The sequence below is a fragment of the Mustelus asterias genome, chromosome 17 (genome assembly GCF_964213995.1).
Source record: "Mustelus asterias chromosome 17, sMusAst1.hap1.1, whole genome shotgun sequence".
NCBI classification, from domain to species: Eukaryota; Metazoa; Chordata; class Chondrichthyes; order Carcharhiniformes; family Triakidae; genus Mustelus; species Mustelus asterias.
In genome coordinates this window covers 11,161,024-11,173,121 of record NC_135817.1, presented here as the reverse complement: position 1 = coordinate 11,173,121, position 12,098 = coordinate 11,161,024, and the positions used below count along the sequence as shown (strand labels likewise).

Here is a 12,098-nt window from a genome sequence, read left to right as displayed (position 1 = left end):
TGGGAGGAAACCGGAGCACCCGGAGGAAACCCACGCAGACACAGGAAGAATGTGCAAACTCCACACAGACAGTGACCCAAGCCGGGAATTGAACCCAGGTCCCTGGAGCTGTGAAGCAGCAGTGCTAACCACTGTGCTACCGTGCCACCCCCACCACTGTGCTACCATGCCGTCACCCTGATCAATAAAGTCCAATCGGGTGCTGCCACACCAATCTCTGGGTGTGTCCCCAACGGCCATGTCTGTCGGTGCTGGGGGCATGTAGGACACACACCTGCCTCCCAAATAAGGGGTTACGGCGCTCCTATGTCTGGTAAGCAACCCAGTTTGATCAGAAAGTCCCTTTTGTCTTGGAGATGACCCATATCCTGTGTATTCACTCGTCTGGGTTGCAGCCTGTTTGTCTCTGTCTTTTAGGCAGCAGCCTGTTGTTTTAGTTCTTGCCCAATTGCCACGGTAGCACAGTGGTTCGCACTGCTGCTTCACAGCTCCAGGGTCCCGGGTTCGATTCCCGGCTCGGGAAACTGTCTGTGTGGAGTTTGCACATTCTCCTCGTGTCTGCGTGGGTTTCCTCCGGGTGCTCCGGTTTCCTCCCACAGTCCAAAGATGTGCGGGTTAGGTTGATTGGCCAGGTTAAAAATTGCCCCTTAGAGTCCTGGGATGCGTAGGTTAGAGGGATTAGCGGGTAAAATTAGCGGGTAAAAAAAAGGGATTAGCGGGTAGGGCCTGGGTGGGATTGTGGTCGGTGCAGACTCGATGGGCCGAATGGCCTCCTTCTGCACTGTAGGGTTTCTATGATTCTATGATTCAATTGTCCCAGAGTGCTTTACAAATCGCCATTTTAGGTGGCCCATTTGGCCACAGATTAAATAGTTGAATGCAAAGACTGAAAAAATGGTTGTGATTCACGGGGTAGTGGTACCGGGGAAAGTGGCAGCTGTGCCACTGGGACATTCTTCCTGAACCGGGCTGGGGACAGAGTTCCAGAGACTCATGGCCCACTGAAAGAAAATATTTCTCCTCATCTCTGTCTTTAATGGGCAGCCCCTTATTTTTAAACAGTGATCCCTCGCTCTAGATTCTCCCACGGGAGGAAACATCCTCTCCACATCCTCCCTGTTTTTACCCCTCAGAATCTCAAAGTTATCGCTCAAGTTACTCTCTTACTCTTCTAAACGTTAGCCTGCCCAACCTTTCCTCGTAAGACAAGCTGTCCTTTCAGGTATTGTAAGAAGTCTCACAACACCAGGTTAAAGTCCAACAGGTTTATTTGGTAGCAAATACCATAAGCTTTCGGAGCGCTGCTCCTTCGTCAGATGGAGTGAAAATCTGTTCTCCAACAGTGCACAGAGACACAACATCAAGTTACAGAATACTAATTAGAATGCAAATCTCTACAGCCAGCCAGGTCTTAAATCATAGAAATCATAGAAATCATAGAAACCCTACAGTACAGAAAGAGGCCATTCGGCCCATCGAGTCTGCACCGACCATAATCCCACCCAGGCCCTACCACCATATCCCTACATATTTTACCCGCTAATCCCTCTAATCTACGCATCCTAGGACACTAAGGGGCAATTTTAACATGGCCAATCAACCTATCCTGCACATCTTTGGACTTAAAGGTAGGGAACATTAAACACAGGTTAAAGAGATGTGTATTGTCTCCAGACAGAACAGCTAGTGAGATTCTGCAGGTATTAGCCAGCTTTGAACACATTTACATTCTTCCTTAAATAAGGAGACCAATACTGTACACAGTTCTCCAGATGTGTTAAGTAATGAGTGAGAAATTTCAGATTGTTTTACTCACATGCTTTCTGATATTCACAATGTTGGTTCACAGTGTAAGAGATCATCCAGATGAGGTTGTTGCATCAACTTGAAATAAAACAGCGACCAGGATTCAATTTGTTAACAGCAAAGATATAGGTTATTGGGCCCAACTAGACCAGACAGGTTAAACTCCATACCTGTTTCCTCCTATTCCAACCCAATCTATAGAGACCAAACTGGTATGATTTTTATTTGACTATAAGACTACCAATCACACAATGACAAGAGTTGCCCCAGTGGAATTGTTAATTGGATGGGGGCTTTGGACAAGATTAAGCCTAATGTTCCCAAGCCTGCGGGGGAGGGTGGAGTTCCAACAAGAGAACCAGAAGAAGAACTATGATTTTGCAAAGACAGAAAGAATGTTCAAAACCAGCGACCCAATCCATATGAAGAATTTCGGGGGCGGGTTCAGTTGGGTTCCTGGGATCATAATGGAGAAAACAGGGCCCGTGTCTTTCCGAATGTAGGACGAAATTGTCAGGAAATACCTGGACCAACTCAGGAGTAGGGAGCCCATGCCAGTGCAGACCTCATTACCAGCCATGGAGATGACCACTGCCAGTGTCGAGCCATAGAGTCATAGAGATTAACAGCATGGAAACAGGCTCTTCGGTCCAACTTGTCCATGCTGCCTTTTTTTTAAACCCCTAAACTAATCCCAATTGCCTGCATGTGGCCCATATCCCTCTATTCCCATCTTATCCATGTAACTATCTAAATGCTTTTTAAAAGACAAAATTGTACCCGCCTCTACTACAACCTCTGGCAGCTTGTTCCAGTCACTCACCACTCTCTGTGTGAAAAAATTGCCCCTCTGGACACTTTTGTATCTCTCTCCTCTCACCTTAAAATACGAGCCACGACTGGAAGTTGACCTCACGCCTGCCCCTCCAGGCGATGAGGATATGGATTCCAAGATGGAAGCAGAAAAGACTGGCGACTGGGCTGAAGCAAGATCTGAAGAAGAACCAGTGTCGGTGATTTACGGCACTCACTTTGGAAGCGAAGGTCTTGAACTCACTTCACATCCCCGATCCGGTCCTTCTTCCAATCGACCCCAGGCCGAGCACCAAGTGGCGGGAAAGGTCCTCCGATGGCAGGGTTGCTGGGGAAGAAACAGATGGCGGAGGGATATTATGATGGCCACGGGCAATCATCAATAAATCTCTCTGTGAGCCACGTAGAACATGTGCTTCATTATTAGGAAAGTGGAGGCTCACCCAATTGGGAAGGAACAGTGGGGAAGCTTTAAAACCAGCTGGCTTCACTCGGGCTGGCAGTCGACAGACTCAGGGCCGACCTCTGCTCTGTAGCCGCTGAACAGCACTTTTAGCCTGTTGTAAATAAAGGGAGATGGTGATGGGTGATTCAGTAAGATCATTGCACTCGCTTTTCCTCTTGGCCCACAAGCAGTGCTTTAAAATCCCAGACCTTTTCCCTGAAGCTCCCCTCAAATCCCTTAAGCCAGTCGCCAGAGAAATAATTTACACGGGCGGTGGCTAGCCTCATTATAATATTTAAATGACAATTCTGCTTTCCAAGAGCGGATTAGCTGGCTGCCTGTCCTGTGCGCTGTCTATATTTAAGCAGGAAAAGCAGGTGTTCGAGCAGTGTTGGGTCGGATTTGAGATTTTGAAAATATTATATCGCATCCAACCCAAACCCCCTCCCCTTTTTCTTGGGTTAAAATTACCCCAAACTGACTATCTATTCCCATTTGATATCCTGGGAACTGCTCTGATATTAAGCCACCACTTGATGGCGATGGAGCTCTGGAGTTTCTTCATTGTTGTTTCAGTACTGATGTTGATGGGGTGAGATTGGCCTCAGTAGCAGCAGTTTGAGCACTAAGTTATGATGGACTTGTGGATTACAAGCTGCCTTATTGAGAGAGTCGGGGCTCACCCAGTAGCTCACCCAGTCAGCGGGCATGTTTAAACCTGTAACTCTACCCGGAGCTGTGTTGTAGGTTCCGAGGCGAAGGCTACCTGACTGTAAGCTGCAGAACCCTTTCCTTTGGTTCACAATAAAGGGTGTTGGTGACGAGAATCTGGCGTTTGGCTGAATTACAATTGCTATGTTACCCTGTCAGAGGGAGAGGGGGAAGAAGTGTGTCAGTAAGTGTGAGGCAACCTGCCTGCGTGTTATGGCTGTCATGGTTGGAAATCCAGCAGTTGCGTACACAAAGTGAGACCACGTGTGTGAGGTTTGGAGCAGCGCTCAGAGTGTGAAGACGTTTTAAGGTGTCCAGATCACCAACAACCTGGTGATTTTCCATCCTGGTGGTGGATGGAAAATTTTCGGACTGGAGGCAGGTTGCTAGCGGAGTGCCACAGGGATCAGTGCTTGGTCCTCTGCGCTTTGTGATTTTTATTAATGACTTAGAGGAGGGGGCTGAAGGGTGGATCAGTAAATTTGCTGATGACACCAAGATTGGTGGAGTAGTGGATGAGGTGGAGGGCTGTTGTAGGCTGCAAAGAGACATAGATAGGATGCAGAGCTGGGCTGAAAAATGGCAAATGGAGTTTAACCCTGATAAATGTGAGGTGATTCATTTTGGTAAGACTAATTTAAATGTGGATTACAGGGTCAAAGGTAGGGTTCTGAAGACTGTGGAGGAACAGAGAGATCTTGGGGTTCATATCCACAGATCTCTAAAGGTTGCCACTCAAGTGGATAGAGCTGTGAAGAAGGCCTATAGTGTGTTAGCTTTTATTAACAGGGGGTTGGAGTTTAAGAGCCGTGGGATTATGCTGCAACTGTACAGGACCTTGGTGAGACCACATTTGGAATATTGTGTGCAGTTCTGGTCACCTCACTATAAGAAGGATGTGGAAGCGCTGGAAAGAGTGCAGAGGTGATTTACCAGGATGCTGCCTGGTTTGGAGGGTAGGTCTTATGAGGAAAGGTTGAGGGAGCTAGGGCTGTTCTCTCTGGAGCAGAGGAGGCTGAGGGGAGACTTAATAGAGGTTTATAAAATGATGAAGGGGATAGAGTGAACGTTCCAAGACTATTTCCTCGGGTGGATGGAGCTATTACAAGGGGGCATAACTATAGGGTTCGTGGTGGGAGATATAGGAAGGATATCAGAGGCAGGTTCTTTATGCAGAGAGTGATTGGGGTGTGGAATGGACTGCCTGCAGTGATAGTGGAGTCAGACACTTTAGGAACATTTAAGCGGTTATTGGATAGGCACATGGAGCACACCAGGATGATAGGGAGTGGGATAGCTTGATCTTGGTTTCAGATAAAGCTCGGCACAACATTGTGGGCCGAAGGGACTGTTCTGTGCTGTACTGTTCTATGTTCTAACCTGTCCTGGTCCTCCCATGCTGACACGATCGTTAAGAAAGCCCACTAACACCTCTACTTTCTCAGGAGACTAAGGAAATCTGATATGTCCGCTACAGCTGTCACCAACTTTTATAGTTGCACCATAGAAAGCATTCTTTCTGGCTGTATCACAGCTTGGTATGACTCCTGTTCTGTCCAAGACTGCAAGAAACTACAAAAGCTCGTGAATGTAGCCCAATCCATCACGCAAACCAGCCTCCCATCCATTGACTCTGTCTACACTTCCCGCTGCCTCAGAAAAGCAGCCAGCATAATTAAGGACCCCACGCACCCTGGACATACTTTTTTTCCACCTTCTTCTGTCGCAAAAAAGATACAAAAGTCTGAGGTCACGTACCAACCGACTCAAGAACAGCTTCTTCCCTGCTGCTGTCAGACTTTTGAATGGACCTATCTATTATTAAGTTGATCTTTCTCTACACCCTAGCTGTGAGAGTCACACTACATTCTGCACCCTGTCTTTTCCTTCTCTATGAACGGTATGCTTTGTCTGTAAAGTGCGCAAGAAACAATACTTTTCACTGTATACCAAAACGTGTGACAATAAATCAATAAAAGTAAAGGTGAAGCTATGGCTGTTTGGTATGAGTGCTGGTTGATAGAGATTGTTGGTAGTTAAGTGATATGGGTGCAGTGAATTGCGCAGCTCTGAGGCGAATGATGCAACTGGGATCTGATATTTCAGAGATATTTGTGACTGACCACTTGGGTTAGGTTCCTGTAACCAGGTCCTCTGGGTCTGGCTCCTGGCATTGAGCACCGCAGTTATCTGTTTTCTGAATATTTGGCTGGAGTGCTTCCTGCTGCCCAAGCACCGCCCCCCCCCCCGCCCCACCCAGCTCCTTGCACAGATACATGGCATGCATCCTGTTATCCACCTTCTGTTCAGCTTGCAAAATCCTTGGAGACAGTTCTCTCCCGTGTTGTTCCCTCCTCCCTATTTCCCAGGACAGCTGAATTTCCTGTGTGAGTGACTGGCTGCTATAGCCAAAATGCACCTCCCCTTTAAGAGGTGCAGGTACCTTTGGGGGATGTTAGGAAGTTACAGTTTGGGGCCTCTTTCTTGATGTATGCAGCCAATGAATGCGTCATTCAAAGAGCGCAAAGTTCCCGCATTTCAATCAATGGGCACAAGTTCAGCACAGATGATGCTTGTGTCAAGTATGTTGGGGCATAGCTCCTTTAAGGGAAGGGGTCAGGTGACCCTGGGTGTGGGGCGATCTGCCTGGGAACTGCCCTGAGAGGGGAGTTGTCGTTTGGGGTTTGGGACAGGTAGACTGCAATAAATACCTATGTTGCCTGACGCCTGTGTGTGGAGTGAGGATATCCCTCAGCCAAAGGATTTAACAACTTGCTCTGCCGGTTTTTGGGATTGTGGTTATAAAGAATCACACAACACAAGTGGGGGGCCATTCAGTGCATTGTGCCTGTACTGGCTCTCTGAGTGTGCTTCCCTTAAGTAATCCCACTCCCCTGCTCTCACCAATCGCCTTGCAAGTTAGTTTCCCTTCTGAAGTATCTATCCCATTCCCCGTTGAAATATATTATTGGATTTGCTTCCACTGCCCTTTCAGACAGTGTAGTCCAGATCACAACAGCTCGTCGCAAAAATATTATGATGGCCTCGAAGGTCACAGGGAATCATTGGTAGATCTCATAGAATCATAGAATCCCATAGTACAGAAGGAGACCATTCGGCCCATCGAGTCTGCACCGACAACAATCCCACCCTATCCCTGTAACCCCACTTATTTACCCTGCTAGTCCCCCTGACACTAAGGGGCAATTTAGCATGGCCAATCAAGCTAACTCACACATCTTTGCACTGTGGGAGGAAACCCACACAGACACGGGGGGAATTGCAAACTCCACACAGACAGTGACCTGAGGCTGGAATCGAACCCGGGTTCCTGGCACTGTGAGGCAGCAGTGCTAACCACCTTGCCACCCCAATCTCTCTGTGGTCTTTGTGGAGTACGAGCTGCCTTATTGATTCAGTGGAGGCTCGCCCAACGGGAAGCGGCCAGGCAGGGGTATTTAAGCCTGTAACGTTACCCAGGGCACGCCCGCCCTGATTCCGGGGGCAGGCTCGGCTCGGAGAACGACATTCTCTGTTGGACTCAGGCGGAATCGTACGAACTTTGGGCGGAGGTGCCAGTAAAATTATGTCCAATACCCGGAGCGGTGTTGTAGGCCCCGAGGTGAAGAGTACCTGACTGTAAGCCACAGGCTCGGCCCATTTATTTGGTTCATAATAAAGAGTGCTGGCCATGGGGAAACTGGTGTTTGGCTGAGTTATCACAAGAAAGAAGGCTTAAAATATTCCTGATATAATCATATGGCAGTCTGGCCTCCTTGGTGATGTACAGACTGAGACTATCGCTCTGAAGGTGCATTTTCTGAAAGAACTCAGTGTGAACACTGGGCGCACACATCCAGACCTGTATTTGTATTTAGTGAACTGTACCCCCAAACAATGAAGCCCGGTATTTTTATGTCAGTGTTGATGCCATTGATCATTGTACCTGAGGCGAGGGAAAGTGGCAGAAGTGGAGATGGTCTCAAACTCAACCCAGGTTGCTGACACACTCTGGGAAGTTGCTGCAATAGTAGTGTTTTCATTGTGATAAATTCCCCCCTGCTTGCTTCTATCAGCAGTGTCTTCATCATCTTGTTATTGCCGTGGTTACTTGTTAACTCCAGTAAATATATTTTAGAGCTGGAACTTTTACTGACTCTTACTCTTTGTTAATCAGTTGCTCAGTGTGGTAATAACTACATTTTCTGCATTTTAGTTGTCAAGGTTGGAAAGTGGATTCATTTGCAGTCCAGCTTACTTATTAATATTGCTGTTTCTGAAAAACTCTCTTCAGTCTGAAGTCTGTGCTGAACATCAGGCCCAACAACATATTGTCAGTGTCCCGGGGCCTACAGCAATAACTCTCATGGTCACTAACCCTGGGCCTTTAGCCTCACCTAGAACCTATAGCAGCAACACTTATCCTCAATCACTCTGGGCCTATAGAAGTTACCCACAGCCTTGTATGCCTCTGGGCCTAGCAACAGCCCTCAGTCTCAGTAACCCTGGGACCGGCAATAACTCGCAGCCTGCGTGACTTGAAGCCTAGCAACAACTCGCAGCCTGCGTGACCTGAGGGTCAGCAACAACTCTCTGACTGAGTATCAGGTCCAGCAGTGACTCTCAGCCTCAGCATCAGCCCCAGCAGCAACTCTCGGCCTGATATTAGCTAGCTGCAACTCTCAGCCTCAGTATCGGGCCTAGCAGCAACTCTCGGCCTGAGTATTGGCTAGCTGCAACTCTCAGCCTGAGCATCAAGCCTAACAGCAACTCTGAGCCTGAGTATTGGGCTTAGCAGCAACTCTCAGCCTCAGTATCAGCTAGCTACAACTCTCAGCCAGAGTATTGGGGCTGGCAGTAACTCTCAGCGTGAGTATCTCGCTGAGCAACAGCTCTCAGTTTGCGTGACCTTAGGCCTAGCACAGACAGGACTGTTGGATCCTCCACAGCATCATCATCATGGATAAAGAAGGAAGAGGAGATGAGAAGGAGACATCCGAGACTCAATCACTTGGGATGTGCTGTTCAAGAGCATCTACTCAGATTCAGCTCCTCATAGGACAACATCCCTTCAGTACCCAAGTTCCATTATTCCCCACTGACCATCCATCTGGGGGCACCGTTACCGCATGGCCCTTGGCTAAGATACTATTAGAAAATCCGCTTACAATTACCTGTTTCATGATATATTTATCCAAGGACACATCCACTTTTACAGTTATAAACTATCCTCGTGCATTCTCGTTGTGTCTGTCCTTGTGCTACATGCTTCTCCAGCAGGCGTTGTTGGGTGTGGCTCCAATTTCACTGGAGGAGGCTGTAGCTGGCCTTGCAGGACAATTCCAAGCAGCTCTGGGCTCTGAGGACCTGGAATGGGATTGCTTATCAGACATGCCATACTGGGGATGAGCAACCAGATTTTGATTTGATTTGATTGGGAAGACTGAAAACATTCTCCGGGACTATCAGGCTGTGCCAAACTGGGATTATCCACTCCGGATGCAGTGATCCGTTTAAATCCCTGTTGACTTTGATGGGATCAGATGATCCTGCCAATGGGAGGCTCTGGAAAATCCCAGCCATTGGTTTTAGTTCCCGCTCTGAGCTCCTTTCCCTATGACTGACTCCCTCCCTCTCCCAGGCAACAGTCTGAGATTAAGCTGGCCTGTTTGCAATCTTGATGGCACATTTGATCCCGAGATGAGCTTCTGACCACAGTCATGCCATCACTAAGATTATTTCCACTATCCATCTGCTTCCACCTCCGTAACATTGCTTGACTTTGCCTATCTTGTTATTGCCTTCATTGCCTCTAGACTTGACTATTTCAATGCACTCCTGACTAGTCTCCCAGTCTACTTGCTGTAAACCTGAGCTCATTTAAAGTTCTGCTGCCCCTGTCTTAACACTCACCAAGTCCCATTTCCCCTATCACTCCTGTGCTCGCTGATCTACCCTGGCTCCCGGTCAAGCAATGTACGGATTTTAAAATTTCCATCTATTATTTCCAAATCCCTCCGTGGCCTCACTCCCTCCCTATCTCCATAATCTCCTCCAACCTCATAACCCTCTGAGATATCTACCCTCACCTAACTCTGGCCTCTTGTCTAACTTGAATTGCTTGCCCATCAGTGGCCTTGCCTTCAGCTGCCTGGCCCCTAATCTCTGGAATTCCCTCCCTAAATCTCTCTGCCTCTCTACCTCATTTTCCTCTTTTAAAACCCACCTCCTTGACCAAGCTTTTGGTGTTCTGACCAAATATCTCCTCATGTGGCTCGCTGTCATAATTTCAGTTCAAACACTCCTGTTGAGGCACCTTGGGACATTTCATTACATTAAGATATATGTTGGTACTGTTGTTGCCTTACCTCGACACAGGGAGCAACCACATTTTTTTCTTTTTGTTTAAAACCACAGCCCCGAACATAGTTCGGACATTTCAGAGTTAATCTCCTTTCAATATTGTAGAATACTCCAAAAAAGATATTATGATGGAGATTCTCAGTCGTCCTAGGCTGGGCTTTTAATTGACAGAAAGTTATCCAATTTTCCAAATCTCCACCTCTAAAGAAGGAAGGTGGAGAATCAAAGATGGATTTACGGTCAGGAGGTTTAGCCATGGCATTTAAATGCATGGGGTTATGGGGATAGGACCTGGGTGGGATTGTGGTCAGTGCAGACTCGATGGGCCAAATGGCCTCCTTCTGCACTGTAGGATTCAAAATTGAAAATTCTAAATCAAGATTTTAAATTTAATATGTCAGGTTAGAAGGTTGTGGATGTAAGCCCCAATTCAAGACTTTAGTAAGTAATCTGGTTGAGTTTTCAGTACAGTGCCAAGGGAGTGCTGCATTGCCATATGTGCTGTCTGTTAGGTGAAATGTTAAACTGAGACCTCACCTGCCTGCTTAGGGGATTAGCAGGGTAAACACGTGGGGTTACGGGGAAAGGGCGTGTGTGGGATTGTACTTGGTGCAGGTTTGATGGGCTGAATGGCCAGTTCTGCACTGTAGGGATTCTATGTGTGCTAAGCAATATCTGTCCTTTAACAAAAAAAATGCAGATTAACCTGCCATTCTTTTCATTGCTGTTTATGGGATCTTGCTGCGCAATGAATGGTCTTCATATCTATGTTCCTGCCAACTGCTACATTTAGATCAACTGCTTTGGGGTTGTTCCTGACATGTGATAAATGGTGAATCTGTGGAATTCTTTGCCGCACAGGCTGTGGAGGCCAGGTCATTGAGTGTCTTTAAGACAGAGATAGATAGGTTCTTGATTAATAAGGGGATCAGAGGTTATGGGGAAAAGGCAGGAGAATGGGGATGAGAAAAATATCAGCCATGATTGAATGGCGGAGCGGACTCGATGGGCTGAGTGGCCTAATTCTGCTCCCACGTCTTATGGTCTTATAATAAGGTGCCACATCACCAAGATTATTCTGCCAATTGAACAGAGAGAGAAACGGGGTGTCACTGCTGCCAGTTCAGAGAGATGACTGTTTGGATGGAATGACTGAACTGGATTGAAATGACATGTTCATCTCAGAAGGGATCTGACCTGCCTGCCAGACCGTGCCCCTATGGGTCAGGAGTCAGTATCCATACACGGGGAACTGTCAGAGGGACCTCTGCCAGCAAACCTCTACCACCAGTGGGGTGATACTCCTGGATGATACAGGTGGTCTTTGCAGCACCAGACGATATTGCAGAGTCCTAAAGACGCCTATTATTCATCCCCTGCAAGGCACAGGGTTGCCAACTGTTATCAAATGTATTCCTGGAGATTTCCTCACATGACTTCATTCAATACTACAGTGGGTCAGAATCTTGGAGCTCCCTAACTGCACTGTTGGGAGCTCCATGGACTGTAGCGGTTCAAGAAGGCCTTCTCAAGGGGCAATTAGGGATGGGCAATAAATGCTGGTCTGGCCAACACTGCGTGAATGAATACATTTGAAAAAAAAAGCTCAAAGTCCTTTCATCAGAGTTCTGAAATATTAATCGATTCCGGAAGTTTTTTTCCAGGTTTAAATAAAGTTTATTTATTAGTGTCACAAGTAGGCTCATATTAACACTGCAATGAAGTTACTGTGAAAATCCCCCAGTTGCCACACTCCGGCACCTGTTCGGGTACACTGCGGGAGAATTTAGCATGGCCAATGCATCTAACCAGCGCGTCTTCCGGACTGTGGGAGGAAACCGGAGCACCCGGAGGAAACCCACGTAGCCATGGGGAGAACGTGCAGACTCCACACGGACAGTGACCCAAGCGGGGAAATCGAACCTGGGTCCCTGGTGCTGTGAGGCAGCAGTGCTAACCA

At 47.5% G+C, this 12,098-nt stretch overlaps 1 protein-coding gene across 1 annotated transcript in view; it reads left to right on the top strand.

Annotated features, from left to right (window-relative positions):
* Positions 1 to 12,098, top strand: part of cltrn (collectrin, amino acid transport regulator) — a 57,182-nt gene that overhangs the window by 435 nt on the left and 44,649 nt on the right. The window lies entirely within an intron of this gene.